The 15502-nt window shown below is 41.7% G+C and overlaps 1 long non-coding RNA gene across 6 annotated transcripts in view; it reads right to left on the reverse strand.

The window, feature by feature from the left end:
- LOC103564490 (uncharacterized) overlaps positions 1–15502 on the reverse strand; it is a 140846-nt gene that overhangs the window by 56001 nt on the left and 69343 nt on the right. For 4 of the 6 annotated variants that reach the window (XR_011541528.1, XR_011541527.1, XR_011541531.1 and 1 more), the window contains exon 3: positions 2843–2950. This is a non-coding gene — a long non-coding RNA (uncharacterized lncRNA). Of the gene's footprint in view, positions 1–2842; positions 2951–10222; positions 11022–15502 lie in introns of those variants that run through there. The other 2 variants (XR_548074.2, XR_548082.2) reach the window with 1 other exon arrangement.

The raw sequence follows: 15502 nt of genomic DNA on the forward strand, positions 1-15502 counted from the left end.
AAGTCACTAAATCTCTTTGTTTCCTCAACCATAAAATGGGGATAATAATGGTACCTGTCTGAGAATTGTTGTCCTAACAATATGAGAAAATGCATTTTAAGTGCTCAGCACAATGCTTGCCACAGAGCAAGAGCTCAAGCAGGGTCAGCTATTGTTAATTTTAATATCTCTACTGAATTATTTTGTAGCATGGTATACTTAAAAAAAGATCACATTTGTAAGTACAAGAAAATTTGTGTTAAACATTTTTTAAAGCTTCCTGTTTAGATATTGCGTTTTAACCAAATTTTAAAGATTCATGGATGAGTGGTGGGACAACAGAACATTGGGTACATCCATATGCAGATTTTATAAATGTATGAAAGCATTTGCTTTACTTTCCAAAAATTTTGTGTTCAAAAAGTAATTTTGTTATTGATTTGCTGGGTGACTTTGGATAAGTCTGTTTAACCTTTTAAGCTTTTTTGGCTTCCTCTGCAAAGTAAGTGGGCCTAGACTACATGGTTTCTAAAGGCCCTACCAATTCTAAAATAAGTACATGGACTTATTCCACACTCTAATTACATATTACCTGCATAGCTACAACAGTAAGTCAAATCCCAATTATTTTTAAAGAAGTACTAAGGCCCTTCATGATTATCAAGGATTATTGCCAAGAATCTGACACCATCCAATATTACGATGTGTGCACTTTTTAATCTAATGGTTCGACAGTGTATAGCTGACCTGGAACATTTGGAAGGATATTCTAGCTGACAAACAACCAGAACTTGAGACCCCTTGCACTTGCTGGTCCCTGAGGGAAAGTGACTTTTTTTGAACTTTCTCATCTGTTCATTTGTATTGTCAAAGTTTCTCTCTGAGAGTGGTGTTTGGTAATAAGTTAATCAATTTGGCAAGAACTGGGAACAGGTTAGTAAAGATGTTCTTTATGAGCAAACCTTTTAGGTCCATCTCCAGCTCACCCCTCTCTGCCCTTTTTCCCACTGCTTTGCTCGAGCACATTCTGACACGACCACGCCGATCTTGGCTGTTTCCTTAGATCCTGTGTGTTTACCACTTGATGTTTTACTAATACTGCTCTCAACCTGAAAACACTTCTTTTTCTTTGAATTCTTCCTCCGCTCTCACTGCCAATATTTGTACGTCCAAATCCTCCCCATCCTTAAAGGCTTAGTGCAAATGTCACCTGTCCATAAAGTGTGGGTAATCTTTCTCCTTGGGTGCAGTGAATTATTCCCTCAGTTAGGCTCCCAGAACACTTTTGGAATGTACCTCTCAGGTGGTCCCCGGCACACAGAATAACACAGTGGGAAGGCACACAGGGTCACTTGAGTTCAAATTCCTATTGGCCCCTTAGCTGTAGTCTTGGGCAAGTATAAACCTCTCCAAGCCTCAGTTTCCTCATCTGTAAAATGGAGCTAATGGTAATACCTTCCTGATAAGGTTTTTGTTAGGTTTCAATGTGCCAGTACATGTAAAGCATTTATAATATTGCCTTGCCCATAGTGAGTGTTTAAGAAATGCTAGCTATCATTACTTCTCTCCTTCTGTCTTATTTTACAGATATAATATCCCTGTCTTATGTTTCCTCCTAGACTCTACACTGTTGAGAGGAGAGGATTTGCGCTTGCTCATTTTTTGTAGCTCCTTTTGTGCCTAGAACTTATCACACAAAACTAGACTTTGGAAAACTTAGGCCCAAGTCCTTCTTCCCTTTTCATCCTTAATAGTCACAAGACGACTTTAATCATGAAATAAGCTATTCCATGAATAAAGAAGCTTATTGTAATTAAATGTCAAATTGGACATTAGACTAAACAGTCTATAGTCAGTTGCACGCCAATGCTTGTGGTAAGCACAGGGCTTTTGAAAGAATGTCACATGTGGTGTACAGCTATTTGACTCAGGGCTCTCAACTCCTAGTCCTGGCCTCATTCCACCACTCCAAGCAGCCAGATTCTGTCACCTTTGCTTTCCATGGTGGTGGCTCAGCCTGGCTCCAGCTGGCCATGCACAACGATGACCAAAGCTATCACAGAGTACAGCTCACTCTACAGGAAGCAGCCTCACCCAGAATCCATGCATAAATTGGTGATCAAATCTGTACTAAAGGAAAACATTATGTGCTACTCCTGCAGTACAAAGTTCAGTTGTAGTCAAGATTTCAGGTCAAATTCAGATCTGTTTCTGAGATATTTTCCATAGACATTTCTCACATTTTTGCAGAGATACTTCTTGGTCTGTGTTAATGGTTTCGTGCCAAACAGCAGTTTACCCAACACTGTGATTCATTTATTTGTTTCCTATACACTGTTTGACTTTTCTCATATTTGACTTTGGCTGAGGACTCTCAGCATATGCTTTACATAGCTAGTCAGTCAGACTTTTAAATATTTTTGGATTTTAATTGAAAAAAAATTCAGACCAAAGGCCATGATTTTTCTAATAATAAATCAGGGACTACTCATTTTCTTTTTAGAGAGTATTAACTTCAATTTAATTCTCTTCCATGAAATTTCACAGCATTAATGTTAAAACATAATTCAGGTCAAGTATAATATCAGCTCCTGGTGTGTCATTAATAGTTCCTAGTTCATGAATAAGAGCCATACAAAGTAGCACAGGCCCACAGAAATGGGCCTGGGGAAATTAGGCCAGACAGAGTTCAAAGAAATTAAGGTATAAGATGCTGCATTCTACCTATTCTCAGGAGCAGCATTTCTTTTCTCACGGCTAACCTTAGACAGAGGCAAAGTAGGCGCTGGCCTGTAGCATGGAGTGGTACTGAAAGTCTCAAAAGTTGGTTCTCCAACCTGCCTCTTAAGCTTGGCATTCCTACCTTTAGAGTGGAGTTCCATTGGCCGAAGTGTGCTCCGGAGACTTCAGTCCACTCCTTTACTAATTCATTCATTCATCAAATGTTTATTAGTACCACTATGTACAGGAACTGGGGAGAGAAAAACGAGTAGGACACAAAGCTTTAGTCTAGTGAAGACCAAACTAGGGAAACAGTTCAAACTCTGTGTTTTTGACAAGTGTCATGATAGAGCTTTACCTATGGGGCTGCCAGGAAGGTAGGAGATGACCTCAGAGAAAGGGATGTCACAGAAAACCATGAGTGGAAGAATGATGAAGACATGCACCTTACAGAGGACAAAGGTAAGGAAAGAAAACGTCGAATGCAGATACCTCTGACAAGGTGAATGCTTTAAGCTGGCTAGTAGTTACAAAAAAAAGTAGAGTGAACAGTAACCTTCCAGTTTCACAATGTAAAGCTGGGCAGAATTTGACCCACAAGCTAAGACTTGATAGGGAAGTGAGTGAGGATGGACAGAGACTGGGAACCTGGGCTACTGACCAGGAGGGGCTGAAGTGGGCTCTTGGTTGTTGGAGGAACAACTTAGGGCACTGAGGCCAGAGGTGAAGGTGCTCTAAGACAGGCACTAAAAGAGGAGGTCAGAAACTGCCAAGCAAACTTTGCTTATTTGGTAATTTGGGGGAAAATGGGCACTAGCTTAGTCTTGTATAGTGCGGTACCAGAGGGAAGTCATAAGTTAAATCAGAATTAATGTGGTTTATGTAATTAAAATAGAAAAGCATGTGTCTGGCTTCAGGACTAGGAAGACTACTGAGTTCTCAAATTCTAATCATTCCCATCACTGCACTGTAGCCCCAAACGGCATGTGGTCTTCTGTCTACTTAGAGTCCTCTGTGACCTCTTCTTTGCCCCTCAAGGCTTGGCACAAGTGTCCCCTCCTTCCCTGATGGTTCAGACTGTTGAGTATGCCTGCTCCAAGCTCCCAGAGCAATTAGTACATCTCTCTCATTGGATTAACACACATCACACTGGATTGTCCCTGTCTATTTACTTTTCTGTCTCCCCCCTCCACCAGGCTGTGAGCTCTCTGAGGGCAGAGATTGTCTTCCACCTCTGTATCCCCAGGACTTAGCCAAACTAGAACATAATAACTGCCAATACATATCTGTGGATGGATGGATGGTTCCATGGTTCTGTGAATGGATGGATGGATGAATAGATGGATTGAACAAATGGATGAACGACTGGCCTAAATCAATAAGGGTCTGCATTCTCTTTTGGAATACAGACTCAGGGAGTGGATGCTCAGAAAACTGCTGAACATATTTTAACGCTGTGGCAAACCATGGATAAAAATCAGGTGCCTTGGTCCAATTCAAACCTAGTAGCAATATTGTGTGCTTTATTTTCCCGTTCACATGTGCACTGCAATTTTAGGGCAAGGTTTGCTTAGTAGGCAGGTTTCAAAGATGTGGAAGGAGAAGCAATCTAATCAAGAAAGCTTGAACCAGGAGCCAGGAGGTCTAGCCTCTCTTCCTGATCCCCCACCAACTTCCTGATTACGTAACCCAGATGAGCTTCTTATCTCCATATGCTTCCAGTCTCCCATTCTTTCCCCTTTGCTCTCCATCCTCCATCCTCCACCCAGTTATCTTTTCTGAAAACAAATTAATCTCGCTTTAAAACCCCCTTGTTGCCTCCAGAGCAAAGTCCCAACTCCTTAGCAGGCAAGCAAGGTCTTTATAGTATCTCTCAAGGCTGATGGCCCTTTATCATGTCCCTTATAGCCAGTTACTCCATGGTCCCATACCCCTAACCAAGCTCTTTCATGTCTTTGAATTTTTTCCATACATTGTCTCTGATATCAGCAATGACCTTCCACATTCACTTCACCTGGTGACCTCCTGTTTGTTCATCTTTTAAGACTCAGCCAATGGAGCCGCTTCCTCAGCAAGGCCTCTTCTAACCCCTTCAACAGTGTCAGCTCCTCCTCCTCTCTGCTCCCATAGCATTTCCACTTGTTTTTCTCATACTACTTATAACCCTGATAGAAATTAGTTGCTTAGTCATCCATCTCAGTTGCAAAACTCTGAGTTCCTCTAGGTCAGGGGTCATTATTCTTGTATCTCCACTTTAGTTGCTAGCACTTAGGAGATTTTCTAATGTATACTGGTTGAAAAAAATCAAATGAGTTATAGTGAATTTTACATGCACTGTCTCCCTAAATATTGCTACTATTCCCTTCTCCTCCATCTCCCCAAGAAACCTAATAATAAAGAATAGTTTGAGCACTGATCAGCAGCAGGCACTACTCCATACCTTAAACATGATAACTTCATTTAGTCTTTATCTCAGCCCTGCAAAGCAGGCATTACTATTACAATTACTTTACATATAAAGAAACTGAGGCCCAAAGAGGTTAAGCATCTTTTACAAGTCACAGTTAGTAGGTGGTAGAGCTGGCATTTAAACTGAAGCCTCTCAGACTTCAAAGCCCATGGCCTTTCCACAACATCATCTGCTTCCTCAAAGGCCTGCACCTGGTAGGTTCTCACTTGGCCATTTAATTGCTCTGAACTGCACTGAATAGGACTGCAAGAGACAGGCTCACTCCAATTTGCAGCTGGAGCCTGGGCATCTCCATAGCCCATCCATGAAACCCTAGACAGGCACATCTAAATGCTGGCATTCATGGGGACAAAGCCGAGATCCTCTTCTTGGCAGGAAGCTGGGTCTTCTAGCACATGGAGCCAGCCCTCCATTTCCTGGGATCAGATGGAGCCCTCAGCATGGAGGCCCTCTCACAGTTCATGGGTTTGTCCCTCATATCCAGTCCAGAAACTGTCTGCTCCCTGCCTCCCTGGAGAATAAGAAATTACTGCCTTCTGGGATGTTTTTCTGGTCACTGAGGCCTCAAGGTGAAAGGTCTCTTGGATGGAAGTGAACAGCCAAAATTTACCCAACTAGGCAAGGCGTCAGGCAGCCCTGAGCCACATCCCATTAGGGCCCACAGAACAGCTGGGTCTTCCTCTCTTCACCATGATACCTGCCCTCCAAGGATGGAGGTCTTTCTGCCCCACTGCTCAGCTGACATAAAGCAGAAATCCCACTGCAGAGCTCCCTTCAGGCTGAAGACTGTGCGCAGAGCCCTCAGAAGTTTCTTCTCCTTCTACTTTCCACTGCCACTGCTAAGCTTTCAGCTTATGGGGAGAAGAGAGGCTCACAAAAGGATGAGTGCTCTTGTCCTGAAAATATCCTATAGAAATATAGGACAGAGCTGGAAGGGAGAAGAGTATTTATATGCTAGTAATGTAAGCATTAAATTAAGAATGTAAACACCTATTACATGCCAGCATTTTACACACATCGTCTCATATAATCATCTCTGTGATTATTTTTCCCATTTTAATGATGTACAAACTGAAACTGACTCTAAGCACAACAGCTTATTTCCTTTTGTTGATAAAAGGGATATTGTGAAACCTTTGACCTTGGGCCTGAGAATTAGTAACTGGAGCTCAGCATGAGGGTGAAGTGGGACACAGCCATACAGGTAGAATCCTTGTACTAGTCATATCTGCTCATCATCTGAGACTGTGATAATTGCCCTGTGTTTTCCTGCTGGAATCAGAAATTTATCTGGACTCCCAACCCAGATGTCCAGTACTGGGAAAAGGAAGCAGTTTGAGTTTTACAAAAAGAACCTTTAGCTAGACATTTGAATACATTTGCTTGAGTCCCACCTCTATTATTAAACATATGTGAGATCTTGCCTCAGTTTCCTCATCTGTGAAGTGGGAATAAAAACAACTGATTTCTTATCTTAGGATTTTTGTGAGAATTAAATGAGATATTGAATGTGGGGTGCTGGGAAGGCCCACAGAGAACTGGCCTATTCATAAATGAACCACTTTCTTGTCCACTGTCCCTTCTGTGGAGCTCCATCCATGATTGGACAGCACCCACTTCTCCAGATTAATTTTTCTCCTACCCTCACCCCACCTCCCTAAACTAAATGAAGAGCAGTTTGACGCAGAGGAAAGAACATAGACTAGAAATTGGATGACTTTGGTTTGAGTCCTGATTTTATTAATTACTGGCTCTGAGATCATTAAGCGAGTCACCAAGCCTCAATTTCCTTAACTGTTGAATGGGGATGATATTAGTACTTACCTCCTAGGGTTGCCATGAAGACTATATGAGAGAATGAATGCACCAATGCTTTGTCAATTCTAATGTGCTATACAATTGCAAGTTATTTGTTCAACAAGGTTTTTGACCATCTGCTATGGGTCAAGCACATGCCAGGTGATGAGGGTACAAAGACAATAAGACATGATTTCCATTAAGCTCACAGTCTGAGGAAGAGTCAGACACATAAACAGGTCATTACAACACAGTATGGTAAGTGCTGTGACAGGGGAGGAGCAGAATGCTTGAAGCACAGAAAGGGGCACTGTCTTAGTTATCTATTGCTGCAAAACAAATTACCCCAAAACTTAGTTACTTAAAACAAGCATTTATTATCTCACATATATACTGAGAGTCAGGATCCTGGGAATGGCTTAGCTGGGTAGTTCTGGCTCAGGGCCTTTCATGGGGTCAAGATGTTGGCTAGGGCTATAGTCTCTGAAGATTTGATTGGGGCTGGAGAATCCACTTCCAAGTTCACTCATGTGGCTGTCAGCAGGAGGCTTCAGTTCTTTGCCATGTGGGCCTCTGCATACATCTGCTCAAGACATGACTTTCCCCAAAGCGGTCATCCAAGAGAGAGAGTATAAGTGAGAGATCACCCAAGATTATAACCTAATCTTAGAAGTGCCATGCTATCACTTCTGCCATTTTCTGTTGCTCACGTAGACCAACCAAGGTACAACGCAGGAGGGAAATAGACAAGAGTGTAACTTGCAGGAGGCATGGATCATTGGGAGCCATCTTGGGTGCTTGATACCACAGGTACTCAACATACTGGGAGAGAGGAGGTGCCAGGAATGTTTTCTGAAGCTTAAGCTCAGGTACATTTTTACTGCCTCTTGTAGTTTCTGCTGGATGTCAGACTATTAAAAGAGAACTTTCTTTTCTATTCAGATTATTCTGTTATTAAATGGAAACAACATTGTAGAAAATATAGAGGAGCTTAGAGCTGTCAAGGAGTGGAATGACTTTGAAGGTGGGGGCATCTTTCAGCTCAGCCTCCAGGGCGGCTGCTCCCTGGTGAAGTCAGGTCCCGCAGGCCCTGGTATGGCCCTTCAAATCCACAGCCCACCTAAAACTGACCACCAATAACTACTACCTGCCCCTATTTACAGTGCAACTTACACTGTACTTCAAGCATATGTTTACATGTCTGACATCCCTCCAGACTGCCCTGAGCAGGCAGGGACAATGTTTGTCTGATACATGGCTGTTTCCAGCATCTGGCATGGAGGCTGGCACTATGCCTAACAGTTTGATAAAAGAATTAATGTAAACTGAATGAATACAGGGTACACTGTAAATGTGACAGGGTCCATGCAGGTAAGTAATTACCACAACAATTAAGGAGCTATGCTAGGTGTTTCCTCAGCGTCCGGCCCTTTGCTACATGCTTTACATGTATTATTTCATTTAATACTCATAACAATCCTATAGTAGGTATTATCCCCCATTTAACAGATAAGGAAACTGAGGGCACACAATTAGAAAATGGCAGAGCCTGGATTTGAGCCCAGCTCTGTCAGATTCCATAGCCTGTGCAACTAATCATATCATAACAGATCCTCTCAAACAAACAAATGAAAAATTGCAGATCTAAAGGACTTTGGGTGATTAACAAACCAGATAAAAGAAAATCAGATAGACTTAAGGAACAACTTGATCAATGTCTAAAAACTAGGTGTCTCCCCTTTATACACAGACACTGGAATTTATTTCTAGGAAAAAAAAATTTCCAGGAAAGCCCAGCCTAAGTCCCACCTCTTCCAGGAAGATTTGACTCCCAGTGATGCCTGTCTCCCTTAAACTTCTGGGGTACTTGTGATAGTGCTATTCAGCTGATACTTACCATATGCAGTCTTGAATTGCAGTTTATCCTTTTCATAACTCAGGTCCATGGCCTCCTTCTCCATACAGTGAGGAAGACAGACTACTTCAAAGGCCCTTTCTGGCTTATAGAAGGTATTTCCTGCACAATTACCTCCTTGCAGGGAGGGCCATATGGTTGCACATGGCAGGCCCTCAGTGATGGAAGAGCTTTACCCGACTGTGTTGGAAGAGCCTCTTTCTGCTGTCTCCTGACTACCCTGTAAGCTCCTGGGGACTCCTTACAGTGTCCTTGCACCTAGCACAGGCCGTGGAGCACAGTAGGCTCTCTATAAATATTTCCTGGATAAATATATGGGGGGATAATTAAATGAAGTGGTGGTGATGACTATCACCTCTATGATAATGAAAAACCTCTATCATTGGCTTTAGTAAATCAAGAGTGGTAATTTCTTATACTTGTTTGGTGCTTTGACCTTCCCCAGGAAGCATCTCCTTCAGGCCCTTCTCCTCATCCCAAGGCCTTCTGCCTACAGAACAGAATGGAACATTTGGGATTAGAGTAGAGAGAGCTGTAGACACATGAGCAAACTTTGACTAGGCTTATTCCAGATTGCCTGCCGACTCATAACCCTCCTGTTTGGACTTATTACCACATCCTTTATTGCAAGATGCTTTCATAACATGAGGCAATGCCCCAGCTACAGCTTTATTTGCACTGGTTACGTAGGTGATGGGCTTGTTCTCAGATGCCATCACCCATCTTTAGCAGTTAGGGAGGGGGTCATGACTTCATCTTGGCCACAGCATTTCTCCTGGGTCTCACTGTCAAATGGGAGCTCTTGGGAAGACTCCTAGAGCAGCTGTTCTCTCACAGGGCAACAGGATAATAGGAGCCTTCTTGCTCATCTCCATCAATGCCTCTGATAGGACCTTAACTTCTTAACCTTTTCTCTATTTTCTGCCTTACTATTGGGAAGGAATCTAGTGCAGTGGTAAAGAGCATGGGTTTTACAGTTAGAGCTGGATTTTCATCCTGCTTCTGTCTCTTATTAGCTATGCACCTTGGGCAAAGTACTTAACTTCTTTGAGCCTTGACTTTCTCATTTTTAAACTAGGAATAATAATATAATTTAATTCATAGGCTTGTTGTGAGGATTGAGTTAATACTGCAAAGGATTTAGAACAGAGCCTTCAAATAATACGCCTTCAATCAATGTTAGCTATCACAGTTAGCTATTATTTGGTGTGTCCACTGCTTGCTCTGAGGACGGAGTGGGTAACAAGAGGCTGCAGGTGAGTTTTTATCATCACCATCAATGTGACAGAAGGAGAAAGAAATTCAGATTTCCTGAATGCTGGCCTGAGAGATTTACTTACCTAAATTGGAAGGACTCCAACTTCCAGGTAAAGCTCAGGGGGTTAAGGAATTTGCTCGATGTCACGCAGTCAGGGTGGGGAGCAGGTTTTCTTCACATGTTCTTTCTCCGTTTCCCAGCAGAAGGCTCGGGACCCACTGGAGCCTTTCATTTTGTCCTTCTCAGCGATGAATCCATACATTTACCTTGACATCCTTGTTCACACTTGGAACTAAAACTGCTCTGTACATTTAGTTCTTACCTCTCTCCCACTTCCTTTACTGGTCCCAAGATGTTCTGTGAGTCCTGCTTCAACTTCTCTTTTCCACTCAGCCCTCAACCAGTCTGGCTTCCTGGCAAACTCTTTCCTGTTTCTCTGTGTCTATCACCCTCCTCCTTTCTGTACCCAGCAATTTCATTTTCACAGCCTCAGCTTACCCTGCATCTGGGACTGTCTGTGCTAGCCTCAGCAGGATTGGTATCAGTAGCTCAGGCCAGGCTAGCTCAGCTGTACACCAAGTGTAGGGTGAGGAGTAAGAGGGCTAGTAGGGAGTGGGGGGGGGGGGGGTGCAGAAGGCAATCAAGCTATGGGTGTGGAAAGCCAGTAGGTAACAAGAAGGGCAGATAGAGAGTTAGAAAAATAGCTACCCTCTTAGGTGAGGCAGACAGTATGCCTGGGGATGCTGCTGAGGCAATCGAGAAGTTAGGAGTGCTCTGTCAGGGCTCCTGGCAGATCTCAGGGGGAACAAAGGCTGTGAGGCCCAGGACTTGGGGGAGGTAGGGTAAGGCAGGGTGAATGCTAGGTTTTAAGCTGGTATTGTATCAGGAGGAGCTCTGTTCCAACAGGATCCAAAAATGGAATGGGATTGGGGATTGATGGACAGGCCTAGTTTCAAACAGTCTGTTTGCAATAATAAGCCATCAGACTGTCCCAGAAATTCCATTATTTTGGCATCAAGATTGGACGTCCCAGGCTTCCTCTCCTACTCAGAAGTGGTACCAAAAATCTTTTGGCAGACACTGAATTCTGATTTTTAGTTCTGAAAATGCAGTCACTGTACCTAACCCATATTCTATGATCTAAAATATTTGCAGGAATGATTATATGCTATCATTGCACTCTATTTTTCTGACTTCCTGGAATAAATCCTTTTGCCTACCATGTTATTTATTTTTTCAAATTGAAAAAATTTTAACTATACAAGAAATATCATAAACAAAGGAATATATTCTTCACAAAATTTTTTTAAAAAACAATAAGTAGCAAGTAAAAAGTGAAAATCTTACTCACCACTACTCAACCCCACTTCCTTCTGTAAATTATACTCCTAGTTAGTAAGTACTGTAAATAAGTTTCTGCAGTAGTTTTTCTATGCACTTAGGAAGATGCAATAGCACACAGGGATAGGGTTTGGGGAAAAAGAGGAGTGGGCTGGCCTGGCAAGGAGTAGTATTTTATCACTGACATTGTTTGTTTTCCCTGTTCATGGTGAGAATAGAAAGCAGATCAAGTAGATTTTATTATTATTTACTATTGTTTTCAAGTTATTGTTTAAAATTATCCTCAAGTAATGCATCCCCTTATTGCCTACACCCAGGGCAGACAGCACCCCCTACTTTGTCCTGCCATGGTATACCATTGGATATATGTCCAATATAGACATTCATGTATCTTTTAATGGGGTGATCAGGACATTTTGTTCTGCAATTTGCTTTCTCTCCCTCACTTCCATTTAGCAATATGTCCTTAGGACCCTTCCATGATAGCATATAGAATTAGTATAACTTTATGACCTTTTTATTAACAGATGCATAGTATTCCATAGTATGGTGGTACCATTCTCCTATTAATAGATATTATGTGGTCCAACACCGTGCCACTGCAAATGCTGCCACGTCACATTTCCAGTGGCACAAAACTGGAAGCAACCTATCATCTAACGTCCTTACATAACATCTAATATCCATATATTCGATATATGATAATATTCATTTATGAATGCTTAGTCTGTACCAGGCTCTGTTCTAAGTACTTTACATGTAATAACTCATTCAATTCTGAGAACAACCCTATGAAATAGAGACCACATATTATCATCTTTGTTTCACTGCTGAGGCAACTAATGTAATCTCACCCAACATCCCAAAGCTAATAGGTGGCTGAGCTGGGATTTGCATGACAGCACTCTGACTCCAAGGTCTGCACTATTGACCCCACTCTGCTGTGTGAGCCTCTTGTGCATTTTTACCAGCTTTTCTCCAGGTTACATAGCTGGAAATGGAAAATTTTGATGCATACTTCCAAATTGCCCTCTAAAAATGGCTGTGCCAACTGACACTCCCACAGGGTTTGAGAGTGCCATTTCCCTTGAAACTTTGCTAGTGCTGCATTTTATCAAGTTTACTCATTTTTGACAACTTGAAGGGTCAATAGAAAACGTCTTTATTTTGCTCTCTCATTTGAACACTAGTTGGGCTAGCATGGTACATAATTCTAGGCTCAAAATTATTTTCTTTCAGATTTTGAAGTTATTGCTGCATTGCTGCCCAGCATTGAGAGTTACCTTTGAAAAATCTGAAAGCCAATCTTATTTTTGTTCCTTGTAGATAACCTGCTTTTCTTCTCTGAATACTTTTAGGGTTTTCTCTTTGCCCTTTTGGCTTTGAAACATCCCAAATATTTGCCTAAAAAGCATCTTTTAAAATTTACCTTGCCTGACACTTGGCAGGCCTTATGAAGTCTTGAGCCTTTCTTTGGGTTGGGAAAATTTTCTTTAATTATTTTTTGTGGATCTCTTCCCCACCAATTCTCAGTTCCTCCTGGCACTTGTTTTGAATGAATGGAGGCACTTCTGAATCAATCTTTTGTGTCTCTGTATTCCTCTGTTTGGGCTGTCATAACAAGATACCATAGACTGGGTGGATTAAACGACAGAAATTTATTTTCTCACAGTTTTGGAGGCTAAGACCAAGATGATAGCCTATTCAGTTTCTGGTGAGGGCTCTCTTCCTGGCTTGCAGATGGCTGCCTTCTTGCTGTGTCCTCTCACAGCAGAGAGAGAGCTCTGGGGTCTCTTCCTCTTCTTATAAGGGCACTAGCCCTATCAAATTAGGGTTCCACCCTTAACGACCTCATTTAACTTTCATTACCTCCTCACAGGCCCTATGTCCAGATACATTCATGTTGAGATTAGGACTTCAACATATGAATTTGGGGGGGCAATTCAGTCCATAGCAATCTCTTAATTTTTCTCTCAAATTTTCCATTCTTCATCTTTTCTGTAGATTCAGGGAGATTTCCTCACACTTAGCTTCTGGATAACACCCCCAGTTTTTGCCATATCCATCCTATTATTCACCCCATCTATTGCTTTTTTAGATTTATTATCATCATTTTTAATTTCCTTTTTGCTTATTGGTTTTCCTTTGTCATAGCATTTGTTTGTTCCTTTTTCACAGCAGCCTGCTACAATATCCTCAAGCATCTTTCTGAGGATGATGCTATTTAGAATTTTTTTAAGTGTTCCTTTCTGTTCCTTTACCTGTCTTTTCTCTGGGGTCAGTTTTCAGTTTGTTCGTCTTAGTGCTTTTCTTTAGAGCTGTTAAATTTCCTCAAGTATCTGGTGATTCTTAGTTTTCCGTTAATATCTGTGTTTGAAGGATAGGTTAATTAGTAGGTATTTTGTTTTTTTCACTTCAGTTTTGAGCTATCCGTTTCCCCTGCAGGCTCCTTTGATAATGGAGGGTTAGTCACGACTCTGAGTAGGACATTTTGACTGCAGACTTCCCTGTAAGATGCTGGGAGCAGGCAGAGAGGCAGGCTTGAGGACCACACTCCTCCCTACTCAGTCCTTCGTCCATCCTCAAATGCCAAAATAAGGAGGCCTTTAACCTGATGAAGTCACAGTTGACAGGCTGGGCAGGAACACCTTTTCCTTTTTCCACTCTCTGTGTCTGTCGAAGGTAGCTGGGGTTACTTCCAGCCCTGCTTTTCTCACAGGCCCTTGTTCCCCAGCAGGCGCCCTCCCCAGGCAGATGATTTCCTTTCTTAGAGTGAGGCTCTGTGTCTTACCCGTGGATAACCCTCCCAACCCCCAACTCCCACTCCCCACCTCCGGACACACACACCTACCTCCTCCTGAAGTGGAGAGAGGAGGAGAGGTCTGTTGTTCAGAGGGCAGTTTAAAGATTAATAACTCTGATGATTGCTTCACAACCCCCTCCTATTCTCTCTATTTGCTTCCTCTGAGCTAAGAGATTCTCTGCTCCTACCTTCAAAGTAATTTCCTCTTAAGAGTGTTTGGAGTATGTTAATACTCTGCTCTGGGTTCTGTACCACCCTGATCCCAGCTGCTTCCTATCCAGATTTTTATCATATTTTGGCCTCTTCTCTTGTTTGCTGGTACTGGTAGACACCTACTGATTTAAAAAGCTATCTTTTCTCTTTTAAGGGATTTATGGCAGGAGAGTAGGTATATGTTTGTGCTTGGTTCTCCTTCTTGATTTGCTTCCTCCTCTTCCCATTAACTCTCCTCTTGATAATAAAATTTCTGACAACAAAGTGTGCTGTTGGAATACAGTGTCTTTGTTAATTAAAATAATTTCATTTAATAAAAAGTGCCAGACACTTACATATATTATCACTTTGAAGCCTCACAACACTCCTGTGATGTCGGCATCAAAATTCTCATTTGGTGGATGAAGAAGCTGAAACTCTGGAAAGCTAGCTGAATTAATTGAGGTCACACAGCTAATAAGAAATAGACCTAAAGTTTGACTCCAAAGCCCACTTTACACTGCTCTACACTATTTACATGTTTCTGGTATATTTATTTTCTCTAGTTTTTAGTATGTTTATCTTTACTTCCTCCACTAACATATAACTTCCTTGAGAGTAGGGACCCTGGCTCTAGTTTCCTATTTCTATTGTGAGGTGCCTGATATAATGTTCTATAAGCAGCAGTCAGTTTAAATTTTGTAAACCAACTAGGTAAAAGCAGTTAATTACAATTATGTTATTATCTTGCAGATAATTATATATTAGAGTGGTACAAATGCTTTATTCAAGGTCTTTAAATGTTGTATGATGTCCACTAAACTAAAGATTGGGTTACAAATAGAAATTAAAACTCGAGGAAAGGTCAAAGTTCAGCTTCTGGCTAGAGTTGTTATGGCAACTCTCTAAGCAATAAGTCTACATAAACAGAAGAGAGAACAAGAGAAAATACCTATTGATCTCTAATATTACCACTAGCTAATTGTTTTTCTCTCTATTTCTTCAATATTGCAATATGTTGAGATG

This window comes from Equus przewalskii, chromosome 6 (assembly GCF_037783145.1).
Source record: "Equus przewalskii isolate Varuska chromosome 6, EquPr2, whole genome shotgun sequence".
Classification (NCBI taxonomy): domain Eukaryota; kingdom Metazoa; phylum Chordata; class Mammalia; order Perissodactyla; family Equidae; genus Equus; species Equus przewalskii.